Genomic DNA, 21,751 nt, shown 5'->3' with positions numbered 1-21,751 from the left:
CTCAGTGGGGGGTCTGCTTCTGCCTCTCTCTCAAATAAATAAATCGCGGTCATGAGAATGGAATGAAACGAGGTGGGGAAGCACTGACCGCGGCAAGCCAGGAGCTACCCCCACGGGCAGCCCGTCAGAGCCCCGAGAAAATCCGAAAATCCAACAGGAACATCCACCGTTCCAGCCAGAGCAGGTAGGCAAGGGAAGGAAATGGGCGGCCCCCATTAGGGAAATGAAAATCAAACCCGGGACATAATACCGCACACCGTTAGGATGGTGTTGTCTTCAAAAACAAGACAAAACGATGATCGCAAGACGGGGAGATATTGGAGCCCTTGACCCCTGTCGGCGGGCGTGCCAGATGGCACAGCCACTGTGGGAAACAGCACGGAGGCTCCCCCCCTAAATTAAACGTAGAGTTCTCGCGTGAACCCAAAAGAATTTTGAGCGGGGTCTCAAAGAGCTATTTGTACACCCAGTTGGGTCGCCGTGTTATTCACAATAGACAGATAGAAGCGATGCCCGTGTCCATCAGCAGGTGAATGGGTAAACGAGACGCGATAGGTCCACGGAGAAATACGGCGCTGTTCGAAGGAAGGCGGCTTTGACCCCTGCTCCATGGATGGACCTCGAGGACATTATGGTAAATGAAAGAAACCAGTTGCAGAAACCCACATACAGTATGATTCCATTTGTATGAAATACTCAGATTAGGCAAATCCGTAGAGACAGAAAGCAGCCGAGAGGTTTGCAGGGGCCGGGGAAGGGCAGGAGAGAATGGGGGCTGACTGCCTAATGCGTGTAGGGTTTCCACTTGGAGTGGAGGCAAGTTCTGGAATTGAGGTAGTGGGAATGCTTGTACGACACTGTGGCTGTATTTATTTCCATCGAAACTGACAATGATTAAAACGGTAAATTTTGTGTAATATGTATTTTACCACGCTGAACACATGCTACAGGGATGTCCAGGCTGGTGGCATTTTTGGAATCTGCTGTGTGAGACCCAGGAGTCCAGCTTTTTCAGACTCCCTGATGGACATCCAGGGTCCAGCAACAACCACCTACGGGAGCGGACTTCAGGAGACGTAAGGTAGAACAGGAGGATCAGATGAGGGACGGTTTCGCCTAAGCGAATCCTCTGCTCTCTTGAGCCCCAGGGGCCATGCAGGAAAGTTCTAGAGCTGAGGGGCCCCCGGCAGTACGGACGCTGCCCCTGGGACAGGAGGGCGGTGCCGTCAAGAGTGCAGGGCTCTGCAGAGAAAGGGCAGGCGAGTGGAGTCCCGGCTTAGACAGAGGTACGGTGACAACCCGTAGACGTAGGTGGAGAAGACCTTCGGCTCAATGCAGAGGCAGGACCCTGGCACCAAGCTCTGGAGATGTGCCCGGAGTGGCCACACCTATGCCGGGCCATGACTGAGGACACAGGACTGGGGGCTGGAACTGGGTGAGGTGTCCGGGCCTGATGGGCAGGTAGCCGAGAGCACAGGAGGATCTCAGATCTGACACCTCCGGCTGTTAAAACGAAGCCATTAAGGGGCACGGGAGTGGCTCAGTCGGTGAGGCATCTGACTCTTGATCTCAGCTCAGGTCTTGATCTTGGCGTCATGAGTTCAAGTCCTGCGCTGGGCTCCTCACTGGGTATGGAGCCTACTTAAACAAACAAACAAAAAAGAAGCCATTAAAACACATTTCCTCCCCTTGGGGTGCCTGGGTGGCTCAGTGGCTTGAGTGTTTGCCTTTGGCTTAGGTCGTGATCCTAGGGTCCCGGGATCAAGCCCCACATTGGACTCCCTGCTCAGCGGGGAGCCTGCTTCTCCCTCTCCCCCTGCTGCTCCCTCCCACTGCTTGCCTGTGCTCTCTCTCTCTCTCTGTCTCAAATAAATAAATAAAATCTTAAAAAAAAAAGACGAAAACCACAGGCTTCAGTCCCAACATCTGCAAAGTGGCAGAGCTGGGGTAGCAGAGCTGAAAGGAGGCAGTGCCTGTGCCTGGCGTGGGGTGAGCCTCCAGGAAATGTCACCCGATGGTGGCTGGAGTGGCAAACAGCCCCGTGCTTGTCTTGCACAGTGTGATCCAGCCACACCAGACAGGCCCCCTCCAGGGGAACGGACACTCCGGGCCTCCAGGCACCCCCCTCGGCCGGCACCCCTTGTGGGACCCATCAGCCAGGGGAACGTGTGCCGAGGAGAGGCGGCCGTGGTCTCTGGGCTTGGAGAAGGAGGCCGGCAGTCTGTGGGAGCGGAGAACTCTCGCAAGACGCTTCTGCGGGCCGCCGACTAGTTTGTAGATGTTTCCTTATCCACAATCCAGGACAGCCGGGCAGCTCACACATGTTCCGGAAGTGAATGAGGGAGGGAGGGAGCGGGTGGGCGAGTGACGGGCTCTCTGCCCCAGAGGTGGGCATCTGCCCTACCTGAGCCCCTAGCCCGACCTTCACCTGGGAATGGGCCCCCGGGGCTGCCTGCTTCTTCCTTAGAGGCAGTTACAGGACCTCGGGCAGGCCACCCTGGTGTCCACCTGTGTTCTCACCTGCAAATGGCCATTTCTGTGCCCGACCCACTGGTGGTTGTTAGGTCCCCACATGCACCTGGCATGTCGGAAGTTTCCAGAAAGGGTAGCTGCTGCTGAACTAGAGGCTGCTCATTCAACCCTCACGATCACCGTGGGAGGCAGGAATCGGTGCCCACCCCTGCCACTTTGCAGATGTTGGGACTGAAGCCAGAGTTGTGGTGTCTTGCCCGAGGCGGGGGTGGCACAGGTCCAGGTGGCAGGCCTGTCACTCGGGCCCCTCCCCGTCGCTATGACTGTAGGCGCTGCTGCGGGCCAGGCCCGCCATTCGGCGGCCTGAGCACTGGGGGGAGGCAGGTGGCCACACGTTCCCCTGCCCGAGGGCCTGAGGTTCAAGGACAAGACCCCCTGGCTGGGCCGACCACGGTCTCAGCTCTCCAGCAGCTCCACCGAAGCCCTCAGGCAGCTCTGCCCCGCCCCCCAGCCCTCCTCTGGGCCTCTTACATCCCTGTCTCCATCTTCTGGGTGCCCCCCCCCCCGCCGCTGTCTCTATCTCTGTTTCTGTGCAGGCGGTCGGGCAGGGGGTGGGGGAGGCAGGGGGCCCTATGTCCCCTTCTCCCTCTGGTGGGTCTCCCTCTGTGTCGTTCAGCCGTGTCATTACCTGTCTCTGTGCCTACCTCTCTCCTTCCCTCTTTCTGTGTATCTCTCTGTGTCTCTGCACAAGAGTGTCTCTCTCGCTCTCTGTGACGTCCTGTGTCTCTTAGGTCTCGCTCGCTCGTTCTCCGGGTCAGTCCCTCCCTCCCGCTCCCTCTCTCTCCCTGCTGTTCCTTCTCTCCCTCTCCTTCTCCTTTCCCTTCAATGGAATATCGATCGGCCTGGCTTATTAAGCCCCATTATTTCTCAGAACATTTGCCTTTGAAATTCCAGCAGATGGCCCGGGGTGGCAGCCAGCGCCTCGGGCTGCCCAGGCCACGCAGCCTGCTGGGGACCCAGCCATAGGAGCAGCCGGGTCCACAGCCCACTCCCCATTTGTGCAGCTGCCAGACCTGCCTTCACAAGGTCTCCGCCAGCCCAGTCTGCAGGGCAGCTGCTGCCTGTGACAGCCACAGCCGGGGCCAGGCCCAGCGACCCCAGCCCTCTGGCTGGGAAGTGTCTCTGTGACATGATGTCATGTGCAGGGTGACCCCACAGTCCCACCCCCATGGCCAGGATCCTCTGCAGTTCGCCCAGATCCAAACCCCCTCACAGCACACCCGGGGAAGAAGACTAACCTCGTCGTGTGGGCACCCAGGGGGTAAACTGAGGCACCAGAGCATCAGGTCCATGGCGGCTGTGGCACACAGCATGGGGACCCACCCCCATGGGATTTCCCTGTCCCCACCAGCCTCCATCTCCTGAGCAACCCGGAGCTGTTTAAAGGGCAGTCCCTCCGGCGTGCCTGGAGGTGGGGAGTAGCTGTGGCCAGGAGAGCCCACCATCCCCTGGGCCAGACAGGCGGACAAAGTTGACCTCCTCCCTCCTTCCCTGGAGGACGTGCACCCTCCACCACGTCCCCAAGCCCAGGCTTGCTCCTGGGGGACCGCCGTGTCCACCTGTCCAGCCCCATGTCACCCATCCCCCACCCCCCCCACCAGCCCCTCGGAACTAGCCACCAGCCTCCCCTGCACACAAACACTCCACATCTTTTCCTTCCTCTGAGCCTTTGCCCAGACTGCTCGTCTTCTGACCCCTGCCCGTTGTCAGTGGCCAACTCCACTAGCCCTTGACTTTTCTTCCCTTACCGCCTAGCGCCTGAGCTTCCCATCAGAGTACGGGGCAAGGCCTGCCTGTCCCTCTGCTCCAGCGGTGGCCAGAGTTACCCCTGCGTGCACCCTGATAACACCGTGTCCCCACCTCCACTGGTCCCGAGTGGGCACCTGTCGGAGTGAAAAGTCCTCCAGATTTACTGCGGGAGAACCTGCCTCTGCGGGACTTCCGGAGGGCCACACAGCCTTGACCTGAGTGGCACTGTTGTCACTGTCGAGAGGCCCAAGGTCCTCCAGGCCTGTCTCGGCTCCCAGGAGGATTCACCCTGTCAGTCTTTTGAGGTCAACAGTCCCCACCTGGGGGCGCAGGTCCAAAGGGCAGGGCTGGGTGGCTGAGGCCGTAACAGTAATAACCCTAGGGTCTACGTGTCAGCTCCCCAAATCCTCCTGACCGCCCCTGGAGGAAGGTGCTGTTTTATACCCATTTACAGAAGAGATGCTTGAGGTCTCCCGCAAGTTGTCCAGTGACTCGTCCAGGGTCACACCGCTAGCAGGAGTGACTGGAAGGGAGGTCTCTTCGGCTCCTAAGCCCAAGGTCTTTACCACCCACAACCTGAGTGGGGCACATCCTTACTGGCTCCAGGCTTGACTGCTGGAAGAGGGCAAGAGAGTCTATGAGAACCTCAGGGAACCCAGACCTACAGCGCAGACCTGGGACGGACGAGTTCACAAAAGGTGTTACTTTCTGAAGGGTGGCGGCTTGTCCAGAGTGGGTGGGTCCTGGCCCGGGCGTGGGCCCCAGGAGAGGGGCAGCTTGGTCTGGCTCCCAGCTGGGAGGGGCAGAGAAATTCAAATACATCTTCACCAATTTGTGGCCACTCGGAGTGTCAGCCGATGAGAGCATCCGTTCATCCCTCTACTCAGTCAGTGACTGTCCACTAAATGCCTCCTTCGCCCCAGACACGGGGCGAGACTCTAAGGACACACAGTAGCAAGGCCAACCCCGTCCGGAAGGAGCTTTTGTTCCAGTAGGGGAGGGCAGTGAACAGGAAATACAACACGGCCGGTACAGGAGGGCAGGGGTAGGAGGGAAGGCGGGGCTCTCCATGCACACACATACACACACACACTCACCTACACCCGCTGTGTGTTCCTGGGTTCCAGCTCTGGGCTCAGGCGTCCCCCTCGTGGGAGTGAGCCAGGCTAAACAGGGAAAAGTGTTCCAGGTGGCGGGAACAGCCTGTGAGAAGGCCGGCAGCAGGAGTGTGTTCAGAGAGACCGGGAGAGAGGAGCTGGTATGGCTAAGGGAGGGGCCCCAGCGGAGAGTGGTTCAGTGAGAAGCCAAAGTCACCAGAGGCCCGTGGCACCCTGACCTTGTCCTTGGGGCCCTGGGGAACCCACGATGGGCTTCGAACGGCGTCTGGTAGGATGACCGGGCCCTTGTTTGGAGACTGGATTTGCAAGGAGCAGAAGAGGGAGGAGGAGCCTCAGTGAGACCAGGGCAGCTGCCCGGGAGCCCAGAGGTCTCGGCCGAGCTTGGAGAAAGGCTTAGGATGTGGCTGGACAGGACCAGCTGACAGAATTGTCTTTTGGAAAATCGGTTTTCCCTGGGGATGGAAAGGAGCCACTGGAGGCCCATGGAGGGGGGGGCTGCGTCCCACCCTGGCTCCCCCACCTCCAGGCAGCTTGACCTTGAACAGGTGGCCTCGTGCCTCGGGGCTGCTTGCTTACCTGTAAAATTGCTCCATCAGCACAACCGGCTGCTGTCAAGCCCAGAACATCAGTGGCTCACAAGTGGCGAGCTCTGTTCCTTCCTCGCCCTACACATCCTTCTACCATTGGCTCCGGGGCCTGCGTGGAGGGTCCCACACCCACATTTCAATGGCCTGGCCCAGGAGTGGCCTGCATCCCGCCTGCCTCATCCGGTTGCACGGGCCAGAGAAAGTCCCATGTCCGCGTCTGGCTAGAGCAGGCCTGGAAATGGGTTCCCTGTGTCTCACCCCCTGGAGCCTTCTGGGGACCGTCGGGGACACGATGCCACAGGGACAGCTGATCCCAGCACAGAGCCACCCACGCTCACTGCATCTGCTCCCTCAGCCCTCAAGCCGGGAGCTTGATCTGGGCTACCGCCTCCCACACCACAGTCATCCTGGGCCCCCATCCGCGGGCCGACTGTAGCATCATTTACAACATCATTTTCTTTAAATCAATTCATTTGTGTGCTTGTTTGCTTTGCCACACAAGGAGAGGGGCCCTAAGTCAGGAGTGTCTAATTGTTCCTCTGCGCACGGGGGACTTTCCGAGTGTGTGCAGCCATATGTGCATCTCTCCAAGGCTGCCCCCCCGTGCCCCCACCAAGAGTCCCGTTGCATAAATAATACATGAGACGCGGTGCTGTATTTTGTGGCGAGGCTGTGTAGCAGAGCACAGCACAACACATGGTATAATGAAGCAAGCAATGTATGCCTGTGTCACCTCGACACCAAAATATTCGGCTTCCCAGGGAGAGGGCAGGAGATTCAGGGAGACGCCCCCGAGGGAAGCCAGAACTCCAGCTCCGGGAAAGGCGGTGTGGGGCTGCGGTTACAATCCCGGGGCCTGGTGGGGGCACAGCCGGATTCAAATCCCGGCTCTGTCACTTGCCAGATGCGTGACTTAGAGCAAGTGTGGTGGAGACCTTGGTGTCCCGGCCGGGTCCTGTGAATCCCCTTTCCTGACCCCATTGCCTGTCTGCGGACATTGGCTCACAAGCGGGTACGAAAGCCCCCTCCGGTGTCAGGATGGGACGAGCACCAAGGTATAGTCGACACCCCAGCGTTTCTGGGCTCAGGCTGAGACCAGGACATCACCTGAAACCACACCCTTGTTGACCTTCCATCCCTTCTCTGTCCTGCTTTCTCCATCCCTGATCGGCTTCTCCGGGGAGCACTTCCTTCACTTGCCCTGAAATCCTGGACTGGCACCTGCCCTTGGAAGGACCACCTGAGACAGCAGGAGTCTGTGCCTCTCTGAGCCTCACTTACCTCATCTGTAAAATGGACATAACTTTCCCCCACAACGTGAAGTTAGGCTAGAGCCGGCCACGCAGTGAGAACTCACTAAATTCACTCTTCTGGCCGGCAGGGATGACACAAGCCATCTTGTCGGCGACGCTACTGAGGATTTACGGGGACGTCCCAGGTCTGCTGCACCTTGGTGAGGAAGAAACAGCTACAGAAAATGTCTCCGGGACCCCGCCCCTTCTCTGGCCCCGGCCTACTCACCCCTTCCCAGCAGACCAGTTCTCATCCCCGGCTCCGTGCTTATAACGGGCCGCGGGTCGGTGTCTCGGGCGACAGACAGTGTCGAGATGGGGCTTGGCCTCTGACTCGATCACTTCCCGGAGAGGCGGCCTCGGCCTGCGGGCTGCGCATAGAGGGGGTGGGTGTTCCACTGTGAAGCCGTCCTCACTATGGGGGGATTCGAGGGTCTCTCTGAGCAGAGGGTGGAGCTGAGGAGCTGCGGGCCCCGTGGACTCTCACCCCCACCTCCAGCCGCCACTTCTGCAGGTGAAGACCCAGGAGGCTGGTGGCCCAGGACGAGTCACGGCACCTCCCTGGGCTCGCGTGGCTGCATCCGCGAAGGGGGAGGGTGGCAAGCTCCTGCCCGGGAGCCCAGCATGGCCAGTTTCCCTTCTGTCCCTCCTCCTGAGTCCAAGCTTTCTGCAAGCTGGTTAGAAAAAAAAAGGAGAAAGAGGGAAAAAGAAGCTGGTCAGCGTCCTGCCAGCAGGGCTTTCGGGGTGGACATCTGGTTCCGGCTGGCGTGTGGCCATCCCCCGCATCCGTGGTAAGGGTGACACCGGCACATCTGGGTGGGGCTGTCTGTCCCCCAGCACGAAGGGCTTTCACAGCATCACCTCATTCAACCCCCTTTGACCCCTCCTTCATCACTCCCCTGGCAATGGGGAGGGAAAGGCTACCAGCCTGGAGCGGGGGCGACTCAGGCCAACCAGCGCTGAGCATACCATTGGGCTGCTGTCCCCCCTCTTAGAAGCTGCCCGCCCCACCCCCCAGAGCCGTAGGCCCACCTTGGGGCTTTCGGAGACTCTGCCCCCCCGTCTGGGACGGAGTTTGGGACCCGCTGGCTTTCCCCACGGGGTCCAGGCTTCAGGAAGACCCTCGCCCCTGCCCCGGGCCTGGCTTCCTGGACTCCCGCCGCATCGCGAGCACCTGTGGTTAAGGTTTCCTGCAGAAAAGCAGCATCACTTATTAAGTCGGGGGCCCCTCTCCGAAGGAGGGTGCTGGGCTGGCTCTGCCTCCCCTCTCCTCCCTGAGCCTTTCATCACCAGGAGAGAAATCCCAGCAAGAGGATGAGCGGCTGCTCAGCCCGAGTTACCAAGACAACCTTCCCTGGCCACCGCTGGCGCTGGCGGGGAGGGAGGGGAGGCTGGAGGGAGACCCCCAACCCAACCCGCCCCGCCTTCCCCTGGGGGCTGCCCCTGCAGGCCTGGGCATGGGCAGGTGCTCCCGCCATGAGGCAGCCAGCTCGGGTTGCCTGCTGCGGCTTTTATCAGAGAGAATCCGTCTTCACATAAGATCTGATTCTCCCAGATTCCTGGTGGTGAAATAATTGAGAAGGGAGTGATCGGAGATGGAGGGAATCCTCCCCGCTCTGAAAAAAATCTCAGTGACAGCCGCCTCCTCCTGCTGCCTCTGTCCTGTCCGGCTCAAGCCCACGTTTGGGGGCCCATGGCCTTGGTGAGGGATCGCACCGGGGCCAGGACACGGCGGGCGGGGGCTGAGGTTCAGAGGTACCTGAGTGCAAACCCCAGCTCTACCCTTTCTAAGCTGTGTGACTTTGGGCAAGTTACTTAACCTCTCTGAGCCCCGGTACTGACCAGATACTGGTAACTGTCTTCGTGGGCTTGTTGAGCTCAAGAAGAAAATGCCAATACCGTCCTGAACAGCACAGCCCTCCCCTGAGCCTCTGCAGGGAGGGAACGGGGAGCAGCCCAGGAGGGAGCACTAAGACCAACCGAATCAGAGAGCCATCGGCGTCCCCACAGTGCTCAGCAGAAAACGTAAGGCTGCACCAGCCCCAGGGCCTCCCTTCTCTGAGCTGTCCCAGCGTCTAGTGTGGCTTCCGCAAAGGTGGGGAGTTTGGAGCAGCCCGTGGCCCTGGAGCCCTCCGAGAGACCACGTTCCTCGTGGCCACTCCCACTGGCACCTCATCCGGGGAGCTGGCCATGGCTCCGCCCCACCCGCCTCCCCCACCCCATGCCCGTCCTTGAGGTGACCTCAGAAGTGTGACAAAAGCCCTGGGAGGCCCAGGGAATCCAATCGACTGTCATTAAGTGTCCTCCATGGTGGAGGTCCTAGCTGAGAGGAGGAATATCAACGGATCCGTAAACCGATTAGTTGAATCCAATAACTGGGGTGTGGGGGGCGTGAGCAGAGAGAAGAATGAGGACCGAGGGGGGCACCCTGGGCCAGCCCGGGCGGGGGGGGGGGCGGCTGGGAGTCCAGCACTGGCCCAGCTTCCTGGAGGTGGCGGCCGGGAAAGTGGGCTCCCTGGGCCAGACCACGGCGGTCCTTCAGACTTTCGGCCCGCTGAGAAAGCAGCCCCCAGACCCCCGGGTATGGGAAAATCGCTCCCCCACCAGGCAAGCCTCTCTCGGCCCCAAGAAGGGTTCGAATGAAGAATAGACACGTTTAAGAGAATCAACACAGTACTATTGCTAGCGCTGTCTTAAGTGGGTGCAGGGTTCCGCTTTGGGGAGGAGCGTCCGGCTGATTGTAAAGGAAAAGCCCAGCCTTGCAGCTGGACTTGAAAATGGGGACGCGCACGCTTGATTTAGACTTGGGGTTTGGAGTTGCGCCGTTCAGAAGTTTGGAAGCGGTGCGGGACGGCTCCCTCGTTTACAAAACACCGTGGACCAATGGGTACCCAGGTTGGTGGAGAGAGAGGCTGGATTCTCGGGCAGAAGAAAGAGCGCGCGTCCACGGAATTCCCGCAGTTTCAAGTGTTTAAAGGAGCCGGATTAACTGGGTTTGTAACTTGGACCAAGCAGTAATCAAATTGCCCTTAAAGGGGATTGTTCATGTGCAAAGTTTATAAATGTGTAAACAGAATAGAAGAGTGAGCCGCGTCAAGTGGCTCAAGTCTCCGTGCCCGTGGTACCGCTGGGCCCTGGAGGTCCTCCTGGATGCCCAGTCCCTTCCCCTGGCACGCTTGCCCACTGAACTTGAAGTGGGCTCAAGAAAGTGAACTTGAAGCAAACTTGAAGGCTCAAGAAAGAACCGTGTTTGGGCGTGGGTAACATTCATGACTCAAATGTTAGTGTTTCAAAATTAAAGTCATTGAGGCACCTGGGTGGCTCAGTGGGTTAAGCCTCTGCCTTCGGCTCAGGTCATGATCCCAGGGTCCTGGAATCGAGTTCTGTGTCGGGCTCGGGGAGCCTGCTTCTCTCCCTGCCTCTGCGGGCCACTCTGCCTACTTGTGCTCCTTCTCTCTGACAAAAAATAAATCTTTAAAATGAATAAATAAATATCAAAGGCATTATCTGGGTAATAGTGCCCAGAGGCCCCTCCAGGGAGTCAATCCCCTCGGGGAGGATATACTCCTGACCCCATTCAAAACATAACCTCCTGCATACTCCCCTGGCAGGGATCGGGTGGGGGCAATCCCTTCCCAAGAGGTGGGTTCTAGAGGTCCCAGAATCGGCTGTAGTCACAGGTTTGTAGTGAATGGGCTAATGTCTGGCTCTGGAGGGAAGCACTTCGGGCTTTGACCCAGGCTTTGACCCACAGCTCTGCTTTAAGCGGCTCCCCATCCCCAGGGAGAATGTCCCCTGGAGCTCCAGTGATGTGCAGGAGGTGGTGGAGGTCCCAAGCGAGGTAACCCTGCTACTGGGCTCGTTAAATGCCAGGGACGTAGGTGTTTTACGGGTGTAATTGCCCTAACGACCCATTTTACAGACGAAGCTACTGAGACGCGGAGCTGGAGCTCGGCCCTGCAGAACCTGGCCGTGGAGCTTTGGCTCCTTATCACCCTTCTGTCCATCAGCATCTTGCTGGATCCGCCCACACCCCCGAACTCAGGGAGTCTAGACCTTCACCCAAGGCTGGGCGTCCAGCACAGGACAGACGCAGCAGGCCCGCGACGTGGGCAGCTGGAACCCCGCGGGGAGATGGTTGCGCAGTACTCAGGGCTCGCCTGGTCCCATCATCAGAGTCATGGCCAGTGTCATGCAGCAAAGCACAGGGCTCCGGGTGCACGTAAGGGGAGAACTGGACCATTCTGGGGACCAGGGAGGCCAGGTGGGAGCAGGGGAGGGAGATGCGGGCCAGGCAGGAGAGGGTAGGGAGATGCGGGCAGCCCTGGAGGTGTGGAGGTGTGTCCTGAGTTTGGACTTCCTACTAAGAACCCCTGGAGGCCAGTGAGGGTTCTGAGCGCAGAGGAGGCAGTTGGACTCATGTTTGTTAAGCCCTGTGTCACGGAGGATGGCAGGATGAGACAGGGCGAGCAGAGAGGGGCTGCTGCAGGGGTCCAGGCTGCGGAGCTGAGCCATCCTGGGGGCCTGGAGACTGGACCAGGAGGGCACAGGGACGGTTGGTCAGGAGTGGCAAGCGTAGCAGGGGGAGGGGCTGGGCATCAAGGAGGACCTCCAGGGCCCAGCGGCACCATAGGCACGGTGTGGGGACGCCCCTCCGCATGGTCCCTGATCTGCCACACAGGGGTCACGACCCAAGGGCTCCCGCCGGCCAGAGGGCAGCGTGACGGGCTGTCTTGGGACAGACCAGCATGGCCCTGGCAGCCAACGGCAGCAAGTTGGCCTCAGTCGAGCCCCCTAGCCTGGCCCAAGGTGCCCTCACTGCGACCCGAGCCGCTTATCTGCCCCCAGAGGAGTCGGGGTAATTCGGTCTCTGTGTTTACTCCTGTGGTGAGCGCCTCTGAATCTTTCATCTTGACTGCTGACTGTATCAAGATTCCCGTGGTAATTGGATCAGGTGCAGTATTTTCCACGAGGATATTAAATCAGGCCTTCTGCCCGCGTCCAGAACGATCCGTTTCCGAATATAAAGACGCAGGAGATGGCATTACCCAAGATATTTTTCCTCCTTTAAACTTTCTCCCCCCGCCCCCCTGGCTTAATCATGGCAGCTCTTTATTTGCTGCCAAATAAATTGGGTCTTCCTCCCTTTAGTTATTAGCCAAAGGAAAGGAAAGATTCTTGCGGGTTGAGGAGGGAGCCCGGGGGCAAGGGGAGACGGGCAGCGGCGTGGGATGGCAGAGCTGAGGTTTGCCCAGGGCTGTCCCACCTCCAGGGCACCCGAGGGCCCAGGCAAAGTGGCTAGTGGGTGGGGGGTGGGGGTTCGGGGAGAACCCAGCTGGCTGCTTCCCGCCCCCCCCGCCCCTCAACCCCGGCCTCTCCATCGCGCCCCCGGAGGGATGCTGGGCACTCAGCTCAGAGGGAGCCCCCGCCAGCCATCGGCCAACCGTCAAGGTGGGACACTCGGACACTCTGACGGTCTGTTAACCGGAGAAGAGGAAGTTCAGGGACCCAGGGTGACCGAGAGCTGGGAGGGAGCTGGAAAGAACCTCAGAGACGTTCAGATGTTGAGAGAGAAAGTGAAGACTATCCAGGTCCCATCGGAGGCTGATGAGGCCCCGTCCAAACCGGCCGTCGTCTGGAACAAGACCGGGATGGTGGAGGCAAAGCGACGTGAATGCGAAGTCCGCCACCAGATTCTACAGGTTCACACGCTTAATTCTACGGTGTGTAAACTTCACCTTCGTTTTTAAAAAAGTGGCTCTGTCGAAATGCCACGGTACCCGCCAAGGACTCGCTTCCTTTGTTCAGCCAACACGGGTGGAGCCGCTGTTCTGGGCCAGGCACTGACCTAGGCCCCCGGGATGAAACCATGAACTTTTAAAACCCAGGTCCAGTCCCCTGAGAGCTGATATCGGGGAGCTGACAGATGACAAGTGCGGAGAGTGCTGGGGACACAGTGAGGAGGTGAGCAGAGGGCCCTGAGAAGGTGACACAGGGCGTCTGGAGGCAGGACGAGGGGCACTGCACGGAGCCAGTGTGGGGGAGCCGAGAGCTGGAGGAGAGCCCCTCAGGGCCTCAGCTTTCAGTCTCAGCAGGCTGGAAGCTACGGGAGGGTTTCCATCAGAGGTGGGTCTTGACTGGACAGCAGGGTCCCTCTGGCTGCTGGGTACAGGGGGTCCTGCAGGGGCCAGGGCCAGCCAGGGACCCCGCGGGGGGAGAGGGTGGGTGGGTGGGTGGGGAGGGGCCAATGCAGTCATCTAGGTAGCAATTGGTGGTGGAGAAAACAAATCAAAACCACCAAGAGGGGGTGCCTGGGTGGCTCAGTCAGTTAAGCCTCCGCCTTTGGCTCAGGTCACGATCTCAGGGTCCTGGGATTGATCCCCACCTTGGGCTCCTTGCTCAGTGGGGAGCCTGCTTCTCCCTCTCCCTTTACTTCTCCCCTCGCTTATGCTCTCTTCTTGGTCTGTCAAATAAATAAAATCTTAAAAAATAAAAATAAAACCACAAAGAGATCTCAGGAAAAATTCAGCAGAATGGCCAAAATTAAAGACAAGACAAAGCCAAGTGTTGGCACAAACCTGGAACAACGGGGACTCGCACACATTCTGTGGGCATATAAAACAGTGCAGCCTCTCTGAAGACCTGCTCAGTGCTTCCCGCTAAACATACCTCCAGCCCAGGACCTTCCCACTCCATGCCCAGCCGCATACTCCAGAAATGAGTTTTCATATCCACACGCAAGGACATTCACAGCATCTTAGAAACAGTCTAAACGTCCACCCACAGGAGAACGGATGAACAGATTGGAGTGTGGACGCCCGAGGAACACCACACAGCCAGGAGAAAGGATGAGCCCCTGATGCGCACAAGGACGTGAGCGGCTGTCCTGGGCGTCGATGTCAAGCAAACGAGGAACAGGCCAGGTTATATGACTGTCCTTTTCTGAAATTCTAGAACCCGCAAAGTGACCTCAGGAGATAACAAAGCAGCTTCCTGTGGAGGCGCTCCAGCGACAGGGAGGGGACACGAGGTGACACAAGCCATATACTAATTTGTGCATTTTACCGAATATAAATTATACTCTGGACAGTGGGGGGAAACTGGCATAGAGAGAAAGAGAGGAAGAATGTTGGCTCCAGCCAGGTGCTGGTGGGGTGTAGGTGGGCAGGTGGGGGCACAGGAGCTGGAGAAGGTGACTTCCCTCCAGGCCTGGGGACACCCGAGTGCCACCCACCCCCTCTGCCCTTTCCCGGAGACCCCGCTCCTTGCTCCGGGAGCAGGCAGCCCGAGCGAGCAGATGCCTGCGTCGGTGGGGGCAGGTGGCCTGAGGAAGCGGTTATTTATTTGGGGGACCCGGCCTGTTTGTCTAGTGGGGGAGGGGCCGGTGGCGAGCATCCTGGGACCAGATTCCTGATTATAACTTCATCACGGGCACTGGCTATTCGGGAGGCGCTGATATTTATGGAATAAATACGACGCGATTTATGGCCGTATCTCCCTCTGATGTCCCATCTGATATGCAATTCAATTTCTTTTATTGTCTTTGGGCTTTTGCCACGGAGGAGAATGCATAAATAAATAAATATATGGGCAAATGGCAGCCGGCAGGCCGGGCCGGGGCTGCCAGCCCGCCGTCTCCAGTCCCATATTAGGCCCATCGATCACGCGTTATGAAGGCAGAGCCTGTCCCCTGGCTGGGACAGGGAGCAGACGTGCCGGTCACTCCCTATTATTGAGGGGCCTCCGTTTGGCAGGCTGCTCTGCCCGCCCTCTGCCAACCGCCAGGCCATGGCATCCCTACTCGGGACCCGAGCCCGAGCCTCTCGCCGCTTGCCCGCGGGGGACCCGGGAGGCCCGGCGTCCTCGTTTTTCTGCATCTGGACAGCACGGCAGACTCACGACTTGTGCTCCCCGGCCTGGTGCTCCCATGGAAACCCCATGCTGTTGGCCAAGCCTCGCTTCTGCTTTGAAGTTGAACCACGTTCTCGAAATTAAGCACCTGCCCCTCGGAGCCCCGGGTGCCCGGGTGAGTCCGCCGTCCCCCAGCCTGGCCTCCTCCTCTGAGAGTGGGGGTGGCGGTCACTCCAAGGATGGAGCAGGCCTGACACACACGGCTCGGGGCGCAAGGCCGGGCAGCCCCTCCAGGCGCTGCGGCTGCCCAGGCGCTTACGGTGGCAGAGTCCCTGCTCTCAGCAGAGCTCCGTTCCGGGGACAACAGGAGGCATCAGAGGCCAGGCCCCGGGGTCGTCACTGATCCCCAGTGGTGTCCCAGGCCTCTGCATCTTCTGAAGGACAGGACCTCAGTCTGTGGGAGGACAGCTGGAGAGCCCTGGGGACTCGCGTCCGGGGGAGCCTCGGCAGCCTCTCTGGGGCGGCCACATGGGCTCCTGCACCCACCACGGCAATGGCCTAGAGCGCTTCCTCCTGGGCCCCTCGGGGACAGGCCCCAGCACCCCGCCAGTGCTCCCGGCCTGTGTCGCCCCATCCTACCCTCCACAACACACAGTCACACGCACACACGTACACCACACCCCGCCCAACATCCACACACACGCACACGCACCCCCCATGCACACCGTACCTACTACACACTCACCCACACCCAGATCCGAACGGAAGCCTAATAGCTCCCAGCACACCCCCGTGACACGGCATTGCATGAAGGGTGATTTGCAAAGAAAGGGTAGTCCGTCCAGGAGAGCAATTTCCCTGCTGGGGCGGGGCACAGACGATACCCTGAGGAGCAGGCTCGTTCCAGCAGAGGGAACAGTGTGCGCCGCGGCCCACACAGTACTCCCCAGGTGCTCCGGGAGGGTTGTCCAGACCCTGATGCTGCGGGCCATCCCTAATGATGTTTGTCCTGGAAACTGGGGGATGCGGGGGCAGGCCAGGTAAGGAGGCTGTTGATAGTCCACGAGAACCAAATTCAAGTCCAGCCTGCCCCTCCCAGCTGAGCGACATTGCTTCCCTGACCCTTGGTCTCTGCGCCCACAACCTCTTGTCTCTCCCCAACGGACCCCATGAAGAGGAATCAGAACGACCTTCCTAGTCACGCACTCAGGGATAGGGCCTGGCCCCCTGGAGGGAGGCCGAGGGGTGACCCCTCCCAGGGTGCAGCACCTGGAGGTCCTCTAATCCTGCCCAACCCCCGTAGCCTCCACCACACGTAGGGGTGACCCTACCTGCCTCCCTGTCCTCCGGGCGTCCCCACAGTGGCCCAGGTCCTCGTGGCCCAGATTTGGCAGTCTTGCCGCTTTATGTTTCAGACCCTCCCACCTTGGCCTCTGCATCGGCCCCAGCAGGCGGCATAAATTTCCCACAGTCCAGGTACAGCCCCATTAGCACAGCACCGGGAATGCTAATTGGCTTCTCAGCGGTCCCAGGCTGAGAATCCCACCTTTCCATGACATTTGTAAAGTTCACGTTTTCAAAATAAAGCCACGTGAAGGGTGAGGCGCACTAGTAGATCACTTCCCTGTCATGGGCCTGCCAGCTCCTTCCCTGCCCTTGGCCTTCACCCACTTAAAGCACCAGCGTGCCGGGAGAGGGAAGCCAGCGGAGTCTGGGCCTCGCGGCCAGCTTCTGTCTCCTCATTTCCCTCCTACTTTCTATCCGTCCTCCCTTCCTCCCTGCACCCGATTTCCTCCCCTCACTCGCTCTCTTGTCACTCCACACCACTTAGGGACCATCTGGTCTATATCCTGCCTGGGGTGTGTGTCAGGGACAGAGCAGGAAACGGTAGGATTCTTATCCTCTGGGCTTGGGAGTCTAGTAGGAACGAAGGACAGGAAACTAACGATGAGAGTTAGAAGCGCTATGAAATTGGGAACGGAGCACCAGGGAAGGCTTCCTTAGGGATTGACATTATCCTGACCCTGAGGTCAAGAGGAGGAGCAAGAATCAAGCCGGTGAGATGAGGCAGAGAGCATTTCAGGCAGAGGGACTGGCAGGTGCAAATGTCCTGGGGTAGGAGGGGACCTGGCATATCTGAGCATCTGGAAGACGCTGGCCAGCGAGGCAGGAGTTCTGGGATTTGAGGAGCTGAAGCCTAAGAGGCTGCCTTTACCCAAGGGCCATGGGAGCCCCTGCAGGGTCATGACAGGTCCTGGGGATGGACGGGGTCCATCTCAGTCTTGGGGGGTCCCAGCATGGCCCCAGTGGTGCTCACGGCACTGACTCAGAATCCCTAGGGCAGCTGGAGGGCAGTGTTGCTTTCCTGTGCCTTTTCCATCCTGGCTGGATTCTGCTGCTGACTTGTAATTGCTGTTTCCTTGTCCTCAGCAAAAAGAGCTCAGAAATGAGATTACTGTTTGAGGACAGCTTCCCTGCAGCGGGAACCCTGGGTGAGGACCAGCGTCTACACAGAGCCGGTCATTCTGCCGAGGGACTCTGGGCCCTGCTCTGCTTCCTGGCGCCGTATGGGTACCGTGTCTCCATTTATTCATCCCACACGTGTAGGTGTTGGGCGCGGAGCCAGACGGCGGAGGGCAGCACAGCCCCCCCGCCCCGGGAACTCACAGTCTAAGGGAGGAGACAGACCACAGTAAAACAAGCAAGTACAAATACGCCGTCTCAGGCGTGGCGACGGTTAGAGAGGAAAGTAACATAGTGTGCCTAGGCAGAAAGCACAGGGGAGAGTCCGGAGGTCTGGGTGGCCTCTCTGTGCAGGGACGCTGGGCAGGGAGGGATGCCCAGCTCTCCGGGAACAGTGCTCCAGGCACAAGGAAAGGCAGCTGCAAACACGTGTGGTGGGAATGAGCTCTGTCTCTGGGAAGGAGGCCGGTGTGGCCAGAACGGAGTGGCCAACGGGAAAGGGTAGCAGGTGCGCTCATCCCGCACTTTTTCTGTATTTATTTATCCTTCACTCATCACCCTTCATTCGCTCACTGGACAATTCTGTGACCAACCACTCTGCCATCTGCCTGGGGTATGAGTGAGACCCCTTCCTGCCTCCCCTTTAGGAGCCCCTGGTCTGGGGTGGGGGCAGACAGACAAGAAACCTTACTGGGGGGGCAGCTCAGATATTTAATCTCCCCATAGGATGGGTTCCATGGCCCTGGTATCCCCGGCTGGGCCCTTCGTGAGTAGCACACCGCACACTTCGGCTCTGTGGGGAGTGTCTGGACACCACAGGCCAGTCTGCGTGGACCTGGCCAGGGGCATTTCCTCAGGGAGTCCCAGACCTATGGGCGCCACTCCGGACTGTGGGTATTCAGAGAAAATGGGAGCCAGACATGGTAAGGGCCAGAGGTTGGGCCTAGGGAGTCTCTCACTGGGAAGGGGACAACCTGGGCCCCTGCGAGAGGTTTAGGGAAGGGAAGCCACTCCAGACGGGCTCAGAGGCCATTCTAGGCCACCTTCTAGGCAGGATATAGGTGGGAATTTTGAGGGCCAGAGAGGGGAAAGGACTTGTCCAAGGGCACATGGTGAGGGAGGGGACAAGCAGGGAGAAAATTCTGGCCTCTCGGATGCCTCTCTCAGGTGACCTTTGGGACACATACTTTGAGCACTTAAAATTGACCTTCCCATCTCCCCGGGCCTCTTTCTCAGCCTGGCGCCCCTCCCCAGCCAGAGACCTCCCCCGCCCAGCCCAGAGCTGTCCAGCTCCCGCTCCTGTCCAGGCCACCACCCTCTCTTCCTGCCTCGTATGGAAGCTTCCAGATCCTTTCCCACAGCCAGGTGGGCTTCCACGCCCACCCCCGCAGCCCACCACACGACCTGCTACAGCCAGGAAAGACTTTCCAAAACCAGCCCTGCTCCGTGTCATCTCTGTCCACACCCTCCCACGGGCGCCCGCAGCCCCGGGTGAAATGAGGGCTCTTCGGCCGACTGCCGGCTCCCACCTCGGCCACCCCCCAGCCTCTTCTCAAACTCCCACCTCCGGCCACACTGAGCACCCTTCAGTTCCTCACTGTTTTGCCTCGGAGCCTTTCATACTCTGTCCCCTCTCCTGGAGTGCTCACCCCACCCCCCTTTCCTGGCCATCTCCTTTCTAGCTCTCAGCGGAGACCCCCACCTCCTCCAGAAAGCCTTCCCTGGCCTCTCCAGCCCAGGGCTTTAACTGGCTCTCCTCTGTTATAATCACCGGTTTATCAACTGGCTCCCCCAAATGTAGGGGCAGTTTTGCCATCACTCATCATTCCGTCCCCAGGGCTCAGCGTATGGACCCAGTAAATGTCTGTCCACAGAGCCTCCTCTCCAGCCCAGCCCTCTGGTCCCTGGACCACCCAGAAGAAGGACATTCTTTGTCCTCTTGGGCCCCCTCCATTTGAAGGGGACCTAGGACCGACTCATCCTGGGCCCTGGCTGGGCATGGTGAGGGGGGCAGGGTCGTGAGACCGCTGCTAGACTGAGTGGTGACATGCCCGAGGCCAGCCATGTCCCTCGGCCTGTCTGAACTTGTTAACTCCAGGGAGAGGATGCTCTGTGATGGTGACAGCTGAAGGGGTCCCCTGTCACCTCCCATCAGTGGGTGCCCTCCCTCCCTACCCCGCCTCCCAACCCATCTTGCCAGTCTCCACTGATCTCTCACCTCCTCTGAGAAGCCTTCCCTGATTACCCTACTAAACTCACCCCCTCTCAGAGTTCATCCCGTTCCCTCATCTGTTTCCTTTGTGGCTCTTATCAGGGACCTGTTGCTGCCTAATGCATCGTTTGCTTCCCGGGTCACTGTCCATCTCCCTAACCCCTTGGGGAGCCCCATGAGTGGGACTGCCCACTGCCTACACTTCCCTATGCAAGTGGTGCATTCAGCCTGGGCCCAGCTCCCAGGAAACCTCTGTGAAGGCCACATTGTCCTTGTTCAGAGGTACAGGATAGTGCCCTGGAGGATGATCACAGCACAGACACACGGGCTTGGACCTGGCAGTAGGGTCCTGGGGAACCAGCTGTAGCCAGTCACTAAACTTCCTGGTTCCCCATATAGCCTTGGCAGACCCCCAGTTCTGACTTCATGCCTTGTCTGTCTCACTGCTGAGCAGGTAGCGTCTCCCCGCCTAACAGAAGGGAAGACTGAGGCCCAGGCATACAGATAGAGAGCACAGACTTTCAGGGCCTTGGAGCCAGACAGGGCATTGTGGGAAGTCACCTAGGCCAATGCTGTCCGGATAGGGAAAACGAGGCAGCCCAGAGGGGCAGGACCCACCAGGTGGGGCCTCAAGGCTGGGGAAGGGGGCTGCTTTTCCCCTTCTGCTAGTGTCCCAACCCTGGGCTCCAAGGAGGCTGTGGGGCTGTCAGGTGGGATCAGGGGGTCCTGGCCCCATCTCCCCAGATTTAATTAACAGGCCTTTCATCTTTGTCCTGAAGGAATCTGCTATCTTCTGTCTTTTTAATTAGCGTTCATTAAGCAAATCAGGACAGGGTTCTTCTCCTTCCTTTCTCTGCCTGGAAGGTTTTAACCCTTAGTAGGTGGGCTGCAGGGAAGGCAGTCTGCCACCTCTGCTCAGAGCCCCAAGCTGGAGGCCAGGCCTCTGCAGAGATTCCACAGGTCTCCAGCATAGGCATACCCCCACCCCCCGTCAGCCACACACAGATACTGACCCCTCCTCCCACACCACCTCCACGCTGGCCCCCTGGATTCCATCCCCATCCATTTTCCTGGAGGGAACTGACTCTGACTCTGCTGCTGAAGAGCCTTTCCAGGCTCCCTGCCACCACTAAGACAATGGGTTAGGATCACGGGCAGATTGTGGGACTGGGTCTTAAAGGTCTAAGCTGAAGGGAAACTGAGGTTAGGTGGTCCATAACTCCTGTGGGCTGCGAAGACTGGGCTGCTGTCATGTGTGTGCGGAGGAGCCCCTGGGGGCAGGGCACAGCTGCCTTTACTGGGGTCGTGGTGAGTCCTGCTGGGAAGGAACTCTCGGAGCCTTCTCTAGTTTGACAGTAGCAGGCCCCTTGCTGCCCAGTGTCCCAAATGGTCACGTCCGCAGTTCTGCTCATTCCAGGTCCCTTTCCCGCGGTCACAGAGGTGTTCATTGTCTCTTTGTCACGCAGATTTTGGCAGTTATCCTGGGACTTTGTGGGTGCACTTGGGGGGCCACACTTGGCTTCCCAGCATCTATAGATCCCAGTCCCTCCCTGACTTCCATTCTGGGGTGGGAGGGACCTGGTCATGTCCCGCTGTGCATGTGTTTTCAGCAGACCACTTCCCTTCTCTGAGCCTCAGTTTTCCCATTTGTACGTTGGACCCATTTGTCACCTGGACTAAGTGACTATTCTGGTCCCTGGGCCCCCAGCCCAAGGTGTCCTTCTCCGCCCAAGGTGTCCTTGGCCGCCAGGGGGCGGGAGAGACCAGCCCTGTCATCTGGCCAATGTCGCCACCTGGTGGTGGGTCCTGGGCGAACATGAACAGCTGGATGTGGAGCTGAGGCAGGAGAAACTGGAAAACCAGGATGCAAGTGGGAACCTGGGAGGAGAGAGTGGGACTGAGGTCGTCAGCAGAGGCAGGATGGCCCCTTCGTCCCAGAGCTAGGCA

Source organism: Neovison vison, chromosome 9, assembly GCF_020171115.1.
Source record: "Neovison vison isolate M4711 chromosome 9, ASM_NN_V1, whole genome shotgun sequence".
NCBI lineage: Eukaryota > Metazoa > Chordata > Mammalia > Carnivora > Mustelidae > Neogale > Neogale vison.
This window is presented reverse-complemented; position numbering follows the sequence as displayed.